Source organism: Anthonomus grandis, chromosome 1 (assembly GCF_022605725.1).
Source record: "Anthonomus grandis grandis chromosome 1, icAntGran1.3, whole genome shotgun sequence".
NCBI lineage: Eukaryota > Metazoa > Arthropoda > Insecta > Coleoptera > Curculionidae > Anthonomus > Anthonomus grandis.
Window position 1 is genome coordinate 7,405,956 of NC_065546.1, and position 13,565 is coordinate 7,419,520.

At 30.0% G+C, this 13,565-nt stretch overlaps 1 protein-coding gene and 1 long non-coding RNA gene across 3 annotated transcripts in view; one reads left to right on the top strand and one right to left on the bottom strand.

Moving 5' to 3' along the window:
* Nucleotides 1-1,403: 1,403 nt before the first annotated feature.
* The window catches only part of LOC126738114 (sodium-dependent neutral amino acid transporter B(0)AT3), a 58,446-nt gene continuing 46,284 nt past the window's right edge, over nt 1,404-13,565 (top strand). Inside the window, exon 1 of one of the 2 annotated variants that reach the window (XM_050443281.1) lies at nt 1,404-1,532. The gene's annotated coding sequence lies outside the window, so the exon portion shown is untranslated. Of the gene's footprint in view, nt 1,533-2,631; nt 2,817-13,565 lie in introns of those variants that run through there. The other variant, XM_050443273.1, reaches the window with a different exon arrangement.
* On the bottom strand, nt 6,436-7,234 carry LOC126738122 (uncharacterized). Its single transcript, XR_007661226.1, has 3 exons — nt 7,140-7,234; nt 6,938-7,081; nt 6,436-6,683 (listed from the first exon to the last, which is right to left on the bottom strand). It is a non-coding gene; the product is annotated as an uncharacterized LOC126738122 (long non-coding RNA).

Genomic DNA, 13,565 nt, shown 5'->3' on the forward strand with positions numbered 1-13,565 from the left:
CACATAGTCACATCATTAGTAATCTTTATTATTTTTTCTACTTTTCAGGAAACTGCCGTAATTGGTAATATTTTATTAGAGTCCGCCTGATCGCTTAAACGCTAATCAATATTTAGATTCTTTACAAAACGTATTACCACAACTTCTGGATGAAGTGCGTTTAATAATCGGTTTAAATGATTGGCGGCTGTCATGATGGCTGTCCGCACACTTTGGTGTAAATGTTCGGCAGTATTTAAATTTAATAATATCAAATAAATAGATAGGAAAAGGTGGTCCGATTGCTTGGCCTCCTAGATCGCCCGATTTAAGACCCTGTGATTTCTAAATTTGGGGTTATTTAAAATCGGAAATTTATGCCGTTCCCATAAAAACTCGAGAAGATCTTTAGCAAAGAATTGGGCGGGCTTGCAAGAAATTTCCAAATAAAGTCGGGATTTTTCAAAGAATTCGCTGTTATCAAAAAGAGAATGATTATGTTGAATCAGGCGGCCGTCATGTAGAATAATGTAATTTTTTTTTTGTTTTATTTTGTTATTGTTGCTGTTGGTATAGTTTTTACTAAAAAAAACTATAAAAATTAAAAAAAAACTATACCAACTTTTCTATTTAGCTTAAAGCTTATAATAAATAAAATTATTTAAACACTAGAATTTGGTGCCCAGAAATTTTAAATTTATTAGAAATTTACATTTAAAAATCACTTGTGGTTTGCTTTTTCTCCCAAAAATGCTGAGAAACTGTATTGATTTTTCAAGAAGATAATATAATTATTGAGTAAATTGTAACAATTCAAAAAATAATTTTTATTAATTTACGCAAAAACAATGCCTTAAATAAAAAAACCCAAGAATACAAATTTGCTCAAAACTAACCAACGATTAAAAAATAAAATTTATCTTAGAAAAATTTAGTGATTTACTGTTTTTTTTTATTTAATAATATTTAGGATAAACCCCTGACGGGCAGCAATGGTAAATTTTTTGTTCAAGTATGTCAAAAAATGTTTCCTAATGTATAAAATACATTTTTAAATAAAAAAATATCTACATTAAGTTAATGAACAAGAAAATTAAAACCCTGAGCTGAAAATAAGACGTGTAGGACATACATTATTAATATTAAAAAAATCTTATTTTTTGTTGGAGAATCACCCTGTAAAAGTTTGTCGGTATAGTTCCTCGACACCCGATGTTTTACAAAATATTGAAAGTTTTCATCATACGGCCATTTATCATTTAAAAATCTGAACAAACATTAACCTGACTCACTTTTAGCCTATTTTTCCCCAAAAGAAAACCAAAGTAAAGAGTCGCCAAAAGATTGGAAATCTCCATTATGATTACATCGCTTTTAATCTCCTCCAAATTCCTGTTGTTCTGGGTTAATTTTCTTTTTTTTTTCAGAACAATTTTTAGTTCTTGTGAGAGGCGTCGCGACGCGCCGACGCAGGTATTGATTCACGCCGAGAGCGTGAGTTGGTTTGAGTGCGGTGTGACGTCGGGACGCTTCTCGCTCCTCCAAATCGACAGGTACGTAAAAAATCAAATTAAGAGAAAATACAATTAATTGATTACTTCGTTTTTCTACGTATTTATTTAAAAAAAATAATTGCATAAAAGTTTATTAGAAATCTTTAGGTTGATAATTTATTTGATCATGACAAAAAAAAGAAAGATCTATATCTAAGATCTTTATGACAATGTGTTGCTTCTCCCAAACTGAATGTAATATGTTGTATATTTTGACACAATTAGATGTGGAGAACAATTACAAAAATAATCAATAGGCCAATTAATTATTGTTTAATATAGGTACATTTAGTTTTTTTTGGATTGTGAACATCCTAAAATAAAAAAGAAAATTAATGATTTTTGTTATATATAATATAACATATATTGAATAATTTATTAAGAAACTACTCGGTTTTACTACAAATAATTTGCCTTTAATTACTTATTGTATAAGTCTTCTATTTATTATACGTTTATTTATACAAAGCTTGAGTTTAGTTTTTAAGATTCAGTAACTAATCTGATCTTTTCTTTGTAAGAGTTTTTACAGTAATCCATCAATAATTTTAACTAAAGTTTGACCGCGTGAACACGAATCAATAACCAATTTAACCTGCAAGTAGAAGGAAAAGTGTATACTTACAAAATATTCAATAAGTTTCTGTTTTAGCATTCTGCTAATATAATCAGTTAATCTAGCGTAAGAGTTGGTTTCTTTAACTTCCTTTTATCGAAAATTGATCTTGTTTAGTTAATATCTCAATTGTATTGTTCCTGAAAAATAAATACTATACAGGGTGATTCAAAATTGAGCGCAAAGATTTCAAGGGCGTATTTACCAGCCAAAAATAAGAACTTTTTTCAAATAAACATATGTCCTAAATTGCTTCGTTATCTAGATATAGAGTGTAAAAGTTTTTTAATAAAATCGGTTTTTTATCAATTATTCAAACCGGATTCAATTCAATTTCAAGCCGATTTAAATATAATTTGGTAATAATCTGTGCCTGGCCAAAGTAAGTAAGTAGGGGGATGTGACCTTGGTTAGCAGTAATTTGTTTTCCTCCATAACCATGACATATTTGTCATTATTGACGTTTTGGTGTTTACAGTCGATTTAGTTTTTTTGTGTGGTTGTTCTTCATGCATTTTCTTTTCTTTTAATAATAAAAAATGAACCATTTTCATTTGAGCACCTTGCAGACATTCATTTTGTTTATGGTCTGGCTGATGGAAACGCGCTTGAAGCTTGTAGGATGTACCATCGTGCCGAAAAAAAAAAACTGGGACATTAAAATTTAGGTAGGGAATTGTCTCCTAGTCTATTATAGTAAATCGCATTCCTCGGGTATGGTATGCATATTTACACATTATGAATTTTTGGAGTCTTAATAAATACATATTTAAATAATAATATTGATACAAGACATTTTTATTTTTCGATATTTATTTTTATTTGGAACACATTTTATGAATAAACCAGAACTAACCTAAATCTTTTTTGATAATATGGAATAAAAAATTATTAATACTTACTTAGTAAGCGCACCGCCGTTATCAATTACAGCTTGCAAACGTCGCGTCGTGGCATACTAAAAATTAAGTTTCTGGTATATTCTTCGGTTATTTGGTCCCATGCGTCATTTATTTTTAGGCGTAATTCATTCTGATTTCTAGGACTAAAGTTATCTTTATACATATATTTTGCCATTTTATCCAAAACGTTTCCAATTGGGTTGATATCAGAGGGCTTTTCGAGGGCCACGGTAAAACTTGAATTCGTCTTTCGTCTAGATAGATTTGAACTATACGAAAAATCATAATATTGTTCAGGATATTGCAATATCCTAAGGCCTTCCCTGCACTATTTGACAAACGCTTGGTCCTCTAAAACTAATCCAGGCCCAAACGTTTATCCTAAAACGTCCACTTTGATTAGTCTTATGTGTATATCTTTCATCATATCTGGTATTAGAAGGCCTGTAAACGCGGATTTTGTCATTATTGCATGATTGAAAGGTTTTTTCATCCAAAAATATTACCGTTTCCCATATTATGTTGTTTTGGTGTGCATATTGATTATTTACTTCAGTCAGTTTTGACATGACCATTTAGGTGTGACGTTGGATTCCAGACTGCTCTTCGACGTTCATACAGGGTGTCCCAGCGAAAACGAAACAGAGGTATTTTTGGTATGAAAAAAAAAATTTTTTACAAAAATCTCGAACACGTCGATTTTATTTTCGAGGGGGACAACTTTTTCTTACCAAGGCACCCTCATACCAGTAACCCTCTTCGAGGGGGTGGGATCACCCCTAAAATCTTAAATAGAAAAAGGGGTCGTGTGATACCTTATTTTAAAGGTCTTTTAATTCTGAATATAACTGCCAAATTTGAAGTGGCTAACATTTTTTATCTAACATTTTTTATATTGTAGAAACAGCGAAAATGAAAAAGGTATTTTGAACTCTGTTTTGGATAATATTTTTAAAAGAATAAGGAAGTCCTAATTTCAAAGGGGTCACTTATTAATTAAGAGGCCACCCTAATACCTGGAACCCTTTACGAGGGGTTGAAAGCACCCCTTAAATCTTCAATAGAAAAAGGGGTCGTGTCATTCCTTATTTTGAAGACCTTTTTACTCTGAATTTAAATGGTGACTTCTGAGTGACTGATGGATATCTTGTGGATATAAAAATAGCAAGAAATACAATCTTTACTGCCAGTAAAAGTGGAGAGATAAGAAATACCTACTCTTTTCCTTTTGTGTCTTTTAAATAAAACAAGTTTATTTAAATTACGTCAATTTATTAAATGTTCAAATTGTGCCCCGCCTACTTCCATGCAGGAATACAGGTTTTGCTCAAAACGATGCCTGACGTTTTGTAGAACTTTAGGTGTTATCATCTGACACTCATTTATAATTCTCTGGCGTAAGTCTTCTAGGGTGTCTGGTTGGGTAGCGTAAACTTTTGTTTTTAAATGCCCCCATAAAAAAATCTAATGGGGTGACCTAGCTGGTCATTCCATGAAAGGTCCTCTCCTTCCAATCCAACGATCAGGAAATATCTCATCAAGATATTGCCTCACACCAGCAGCGTAATGTGGAGGCGCTCCGTCTTGTTGGAAAACGACTTGATCATCATCAGAATGATTTCCGCCTTCCATTATTTCTACTATTCTTGGATATACGGCATTTTCCAAGAGATCTCGGTACATTTCTCCATTCAAATTTCCGGGCAGAAAAAACGGACCAACAATGGAGCCGCCCAAGATTCCCGCCCAAACATTTAACTTCTCAGGGAACTGGGTATGAACTTCACGAAACTGGCCCGGATTTGCATTTGACCAGTAGCGGCAGTTATGACGATTTACGTTGCCATTAAGAAAAAAAGTACATTCATCTGAAAAGCAAATGTTGTAAATAAGACGCGGATTAACAGTTATCATGTCACTAAGCGATTCACAAAATTGCACTCGTCTGTCAAAATCGTCCTCATTCAGTTTTTGCACCAGATGAATTTTGTAAGCATGGAATTTATTATGCTTAAGTATCCTATGAACACTACTTTTGCTTACTCATGTACTCGTCGCCAATTTTCTGACACTTATTCCTGGCTCGGCATGAAGTTGACCTAGGATAGTTATTTACATTGATTCATTGACAACAACAGCATTTTGAACCTCACGCTTTTTATTTAAGACACTGCCAGATTCCCTAAATTTAACAACTATTTCTAGAACGTATTTTCTGTTGACTCGTTTTTCTGGATGAAGGTCATTAAATTCTTGTACCGTTCTATTGGCACAATTGTTATGCCTAAAGAAAAACTCTATCATCTCAATCCTCTCTGCAGTAGAATAAACCATTGCTAACAGTGTTTCAACACGTAAAAGACTGGGTAATAATTTAAAACTATTTAAATAAATGCTGCTTTATGAAAAAAGTACCCTTAGAACATTGAAAGGCTAGAAGTAGCATGCCGTGGAACTATGGGCAGGTTTGTTTGCTTGCAACATCTCTGATGCAATGATGCCAAGTGCTTATAGAGAAATGGCAAAAATCACTTTATAATATCATAAAAATTTTCGGTTGTTTCCGAAGACACAAAACAATACTACTGCTCCCCTTTAATAAAATATCAAGCATTTTTTAAAAATAAATTTGATAAGATACTCTATATCGAAGTCAATATAAGTTAAGTAAATGAAAATAAAGTAAGAAGAAACGAGAAAACGGTAATGGCATCGCAACGCCGCTCGATCGCATTGTTTATGTCACAGAAACAAGCACTCTTTACCAGTGACGTCGTCAACAAATATTTACCTGATAAATTTTTATTAATTAATAATTAAAGAGTTTGGGTATAAGTAATATTACCATTTATGAGCTATTTATGTGTTTTTTTTAATGGACTTCATTAGAGGAAGGTCCTAATGAAAGGCAGCATTTTTGTCAAAGCATTTTTATGGAAATTAAATATTTTATTAATATAATATTATAGATTTCTTAATAAATCATGTTTTAAGACACAAATTTTTAACATTTTGCAAAATTTTATTGTTATTGTTATATTGGACAAAACTCAGTTTTACATCACTTACTTACATCACATAATATATACTTCTATGCTGCTGACTTTTTCAAAGGGACAGTATTGCTTCAGCGGAAAAAGTTAAAACTACAAGGATGTTTAAATTGTGAAGGAGTTGCAGGTTTTTTGTAGGTTATAAGATTTTTATTATGAGTATTTAGTCTGTATAATGGTTTTGAGACATTTAATAGTGACCTATATAATACCTAATACCAAATATTATATCATATTAATTTATACTAAAAAACAAAGCTAAGAATAAAGACTATGTACAATAGATTAGATTAGAGAGTTTATTAGTAGTAATATACAAATAAGTGCTTTTACAAGTCAAATAAAATATGTAGTATGTTGGGCTTTTCCATAAAATCATGTTATTATTTCATGTAAGTATTTTAATAATGACTTGAGACATCTAATTTAATTTCTTTGGCGCAAATTTGCTTGTTGCAATCTTCGAATTTTAATTTTTTGTTCTTTATTTTTTTTCCATAATCTGGTGACAAGTGATTAAGCTCTTGAAACGGTGGAATCATCAGTGCTTAGGTCCTCAGGATATCATTTTGATTTTACCCTAGAATAATATACATAAAAATATAGTATTACCAAAATTAAAAAGAAAAAATTAAAAAAATGTATTATGATAAACCAATTGATCAATAAAATGTATGTTATTATAGAGAATCTTTGTAATGTCATACATTTGATTAATTGCATTTAATTAAACAAATATAATACAATAAAATACCATATCACTTTTAAATAAGATATATAGAATATGATGATACATGGCATAAAACTAGTAGTCTATTTTGAGTGTATTTATACCTTTTCCTTGGCAGAGTCAGGGAATGTGTAGCAGTTAAACAAAAACGGCTTGGATGAGAAATAGTAATTGTTGACCTAGACTCCACGGTTACTGTAGAACTATAATTCTCAGATGCAGTTATTGTTGATGATGAATGATCAGATCTGTAATTATACAACATTTGGTGTATCAAGAATATTAATCTATTTTAATTATCCATACGTGTCTATATTAGCTTCACTGTTTGTACTATATACCATTTTGAAAGCTAAAGAAGTTTTTGCACTCTTCAGGAAAGCTACCCCTGTAGCTTTGAATTATTGGCTGCTGTGTTTTTAACCAGTGCATCAGAAATCCTAGTAAAAAAATAGTTTTACACACATACCTAATTTAATAGGTATTAGGTATAAATAAATCTTATATGAGTAACACTAATACTTTTTGTGAAGAAGCTGTATGTTTTACAACATAGCCCAAGCACAAGTTTTAAAAGGTTGTTTTTTTAGCTTACATAATGTAGTAAATAAAAGCATGCAAACCTTTATCAATAATTCTAAGGTAAAATATACTCATACCTATAAATATACTAGAAAAATATATTTAAAAAAATTACCTTTGAGGTAGAGCTGATTTTTTTAATAAAGTCTGGCTACTGATAATATTATCTCCCTTATATCACTTCTAAGGATGTGATCTGAACAAACAAATATGTTCTTTTTAAATGTGTTGATTTCCATTAATGAAACCCATTGTTCCGTTTGGGCATAATCATTGGGCAATCTATAATAAGTATTTGATATTTAATCAAAAAGTAGAAAAAAATTACAGTAATAAATTAATATGTGGTGCCAATTACTATATATATTATTGTAAGTTGCAATAAGGTAAAACAAAAAAAAATTATGGAACAAATTTTAAAGAAAGACAAAATTAACTTTATACATAGATATCAAACTATATATAGATAGGTACATAGGTATTATGCATTTTTTCTGCCAAAACAACAAAAAAAACATAAAATCCTGTAATAAAACCAGGGACAAAATTCTAGTTTTATATCTTTTATAGCCTATTAATAGATGAATATGTTCAAAAAAATATTTAGATTTAAAAATATAAATATGTTGGTATTTTACGCACACTTTCACATTCAAATTTTTATTAGGTTTATATCTATAAGATCCCCTATTCTACGTTTATGGTGATGGTTACCCCATGATGTGATGTTCTGAAAGTATCGGTACTTACTTGTGAAAAGATCGGCTTGAATCACGTTTTTATCATGATGCGGCACAAACGACACAAGTTTTTGCCATCCTAGCAATTTAAAAAAACACTAAAACGTGGCCTTTTTTCCTTTTTAAACCAAAAATTAAAGAAAATACACGAATCCCGTATATAAACAAAAAGCCGTTTGACAGATGACACAACGCGTATGGTTTAGGCGCTTAAGCTCCGGTGTTGTCGCTTCAAATTTTTTAGAAGCAGTTTTAGGGATAAGAATGTTAATAATTTTGTTTTTTTTTTGCTTAAGGATATTATATTTATTCTTAAAATAGGTTAATTATAATATCTCTGGTAGTATTTATACTTTTTATTTTAAATTTTCTTATAAAATATAACAGAAATAAGTTAAATTAACGTTATAATGTTTGTTAAAATATAGCTAAAAATTTCCTCCGTTGGAAATTTGTGTCGACTTGACAACAGAGAATCGGCACATATGTTTGTAAATAAAACACCCCTCTTGCCCCTGTGCACATGTTGGACTCAAACAAAGTTGTTGTTTACTAATTCTAGCCTTTCAATGTTCTAAGAAAGTACCAATGATATTTAGCAAGCTAAATAAATTCTTTTAGATACTTGTGTTTGCATTTTATTTGGTATTTTGTTTTTATTTATGATATGCTGATAAGGTGTAATAACAATAATATTAACAATACTAATAAATTTTTAATCATGTTTTAATGATCCAATAAAAAAAATTGTAAGAAAGGGTTTCAGGCATAAAGGTTTATTTAAAGCATTTTTTCCAGAATTTTATTTGGCTTTCATATCCAGAAGAAATCCATCATTCACTCAGAAGTCATCATTTAAATTTAAAGTGAAAACGCTTTCAACATAAGGTATAACACGATCCCTCTTTCTGTTTAAGATTTAAGGGGTGCTTTCAACCCCTCGTAAAGGATTCCAGGTATTAGGTGGCCTCTTAATTAATAAGTGACCCCTTCGAAAATAGGATTTCCTTGTTCTTTTAAAAATATTATCCAAAAAAGAGTCCATAATACCTTTTTCATTTTCACTGTTTCCAATTTTGACAAGCTGTTTTATCCAGAGAAATAATTTTAGCCACTTCAAATTTGGCAGTTATATTCAGAACTAAAAGACCTTTAAAATAAGGTATCAAACGACCCCTCTTTCCATTTAGGATTTTAGGGGTGATTCCACCCCCTAGAAGGGGGTTGCTGGTATGAGGGTGCCTTGGTAAGGAAACGTTGTCCCCCTCAAAAATAAAATCAACGTGTCCGAGATTTTTGAAAAAAATTTTTTTTTCATACCGAAAATAGCTGTTTTGTTTTCGCTGGGACACCCTGTATAGAAAACATTGTTCAGAAAGCTCTAACAAATCTCGGCTTTATAGCTCGAATTACAAAGGGTTTTAGTAATCAAACATCATTAATATTATTATACCTATAATGCAGTCGTTAAACCTACTATAGAATATGCGACATTATAGCTTGGAATCCGATGTATCACAAATACAATTGACCAAAACTGAAACTTTGACCAACTTTATTGATCAAATTGAAAGAGTGCAACGCAAGTTTGTAAATATAGTAAATTTCCGCATTAATAGACAATTTTTTACTTACTATGATAACTTAAAGTTTTATGGTATGAAGCCGTTAGAGAGTCGTAGAAACTTTTGGAAATGCTAAAATAGCATTCCTTAAATCTTGAAATAACACATTTAGAAGCTCTAGAAACATACTTGAACAAACAGGAACTTCTTTTTATATGAAATGTGTGTTTCAATTAAACGTTTAGTTTAGTTTTTATAACTTTGATTAAACTGCCTCCTGATGAAATTGTATTTCTTTTTTTAATTAGTTAAATATTTTTTTATTCGAAGTGTGCCTTAAACTAGTTATTAGCTATTTTGAAACGGATAAACGCAGAAAGTTTATGTAAACATTGTTGTCGTTTGTTTGTCGTTTAACTGTCCCTCTATCCCCAATAGTTTTCAAAATTCTGTTATATTTCAGTAGTTTGGAACACACGTATTAAAAACAAACTTAACTTAATTCAAACAATATAAATATCTATTTAAAAAAAGAAACTTACGCACAACACACAAATAGTTATCTGATTTAAAATCAGATTATATAAAACATTTCCGATTAATAAAAATACATTTATGAATGAAAAAACATTTATTTAGTTAGTAATTGAACAAAATAATTCTTTACTTACATCATAAAAACTAAAAAAAAATCTTAGGAATACTACTAACATTTATATAATATAATATTTTTTATACAAATTAAAAATAAATTTAATCTTTACTCTTGAGCCGTCCATTAATAAAAAAATATTATGTTACATCATTGTATTTGTTAATAAACAAAATGCCTATTTTAAAATAAACAGTTTTTTATAAAGTAGATTTTTTTAAATATCAACTTTTCAAATCTTTTCTAATATTTTATTAATAGCACATTAAAAATAATTTATTTCTAATTGCTTATTACATATTCAGTGTGTGGAATAGAAAAAATTCTGAAATGTTGATATTGACTTGCAGTATTCTTAAAATATATGAAAAGTGTGTAGATATTAGTTTAATAAAATTTAAAAAAAATGAATACCAAACTTTAATATTATGCACTCTATACCCTTTATCAGTTTATTCTCTAAAAAGGGTTTTACGATCTATAATTACTAAAAAATATGAAAAATATATCTAAATAAAGCATTTAAACGTCCGTTTATTATGTCAAAGGGTTTTTGTTTTGTTACGCTGTGTACAGAACAATTGTATCCCATAATGGCATAAAGCATAAGTTGTTTTGTTGTCGCATTTGGGTGTTTTAACTTTAAGACTCGAATGGAATCAATAAGGGTCGAATGTAAACGTTCCACAGGGCTATTACTATTAGAGTTGCCTGGTGTGGTATAATGGATTTTGATATTATGAAGTTTACAAAAATCTATCATAAGGGATGTTTTAAACTCAGTACCATTGTCACAAGTCATTAGTTGGGGTATTCCATGATGACTGATAAATCTCGATAGATTATCTAAAACAGTTATTGCATTATTGGTAGGCTCTAGTGGATATGCCTGTGCATATCGTGAAAATACATCGATTACTGTTAAGAATTTAATATTAGATATCTGAAAAATATCTATGTGGATTGATTCTAAAGGTTCTTTTGGAGTTGGGGTTAATGAAAACTTTAATTTTAAAGGGTGACGATCGTATTTTGCCTGTTGACAAATGTCACAATTATTAATATATTCAGTTAGATCATTTTTCATGTTAGGCCAGTAATACATTTTCTTTAGAGACATTAAGCATTTATTATAACCTTTATGACATGATTTTTCATGGTGGTTTTCTATTAAGCTTCTTTGATGTTGAGTATCGACTATATCATTTAAAAAGGTGTTAGATATCACTAATTTATAAGAATTGTGTGATGTATTCGATAAAATAGTAGCTATTTTATTTTCTAAATTATTGATTTCAGTTTGTTTAATAAATAAACAATGTACAACTTTGGGGTTTATGTATTCTTTAAAGAAGTAAATTATTTCATTTTCATAGTTTTCAGTTAAAATTAAATGATATCGATTTTTATTTCCCTAATGAGTAGTTTTAAAAGCATGATATTTTTTATTAAAGCCGTGAGTTATTAAGATTTGATTTGTATAGGTGTTAAAACAATTTTCTGTAAAAGGTATATTTAGAATTGGGTCTTCTGTTGCAGAGTGTATGGTTTCTCCACTTGTTAATGAACCAGGGGGTCTTATTTGGATATTTTGTAAAATTTTGATTTTACTTTCTTTTTCTGGAGGATTACTTTGTGTTAAAGATCAATCAAATATTTCAGTTAGTTGGTCTAATTCTTGTAATGTGACATTTTCATTAGAAAGATATTGATCTATGTCATTGGAAATATCTCCAGGGGCTGCCAATTATTGAATCATTCTCTATCATATGGATTTCTATTCTAGATAGGGCATCGGCGTTGGTATTTATGGATTCTTTTTTATATTATATTTCATAATCATATTCTTCAAGTCTTAATCTCCATCTTACTAATCTGGAATTTGGTTCTTTTAAACTGAATAATTACTGCAGGGGTTTATGATCAGTGATTATTGTAAATTTTCTTCCAAACAAGTAAGGTCTAAAGTGTTTTGTAGCTTAAACAATGGCTAATAGTTCCTTTTTGATAGTTGAATAATTTGTTTTTGCTGGGTTTAAGGTTCTCGAAGCATAGACGATGGGTAAATCCTGTCCTACTTTACCTTGGCTTAAAACTACTCTAATAGCTATGTTAAATGCATCGGTTGTTAAGATAAATGGTTTCTCAAAATTTGGATATTGCAGAATTGGATTACACAAAAGATTTTTACAAATTTCAAATGCTTCTATATATTCAGGTGTTAGTTTAATTGTTACGCCTTTTTTAAAGCATTGTGTAAAAGGTTTCGTCAGCTTTGCAAATCCGTTAATAAATCTTCGATAATATCCTAATAATCCGAGAAATGATTTTATTTCTTTAGCTGTTTTAGGAATCGGAAATTTTTGTATGGCTTCGATCTTTTTTGGATTTGGCTTTACTCCTTCTTTGGTAATAGCATGTCCTAAGAACTCTACTTCAGTTCTAAGAAATTCCGATTTATCAAGTTGTATTTTTAACATGGCATTTCTAGGCCTTTCAAAAACTGTTCTTAAATTTTTTATGTGCTCTTCTAGATTTGCAGAAAAATATTATGATATCATCCATATATACTAGGCAGAATTTAATGCCTCGTAGTATATAATCCATTAGCCTTTGGAAGGTTGCGGGTGCGATCTTCAATCCGAATGGCCTTCTCACATACTTGTAGTGTCCATTCTCTACAGTGAATGCTGTCTTTTCCATCGAGTTAGGTGCTATTTCAATTTGATGAAATCCTGAAGAAAGATCTATCGTTGAAAAATATGAACATCTTCCTAAGTTGTTTAATATATCTGTTATATTAGGAATCGGATATCTATCGTCGATGGTTTTGGAATTTATTCCTCTATAGTCATTGACTATTCTCCATTTCTGTTTTCCACTAGCGTCTAGCTTTTTGCTAACTATCCATATTGGACTGCTCCAGGGACTTTGACTTGGTCTGATTATTCCATCATTGAGCATTTTGTTTATCTGTCTTTGAACTTCTTCTTTATGGATGAACGGGTAGCGATAAAATTTGGAGTGTACGGGAATTTCATCGGTTGTCCTTATTTCATGTTTAATCTTATTTGTAAAAGTTAATTTTTCTTTATCCTTATGAAAAATAACAGCGAATTCTTGAATTAATTTAAATAATTATCTTTTTTATTCGTCATTTAGATGAGCGTGTCTTATCTGAGATTTTATGTCA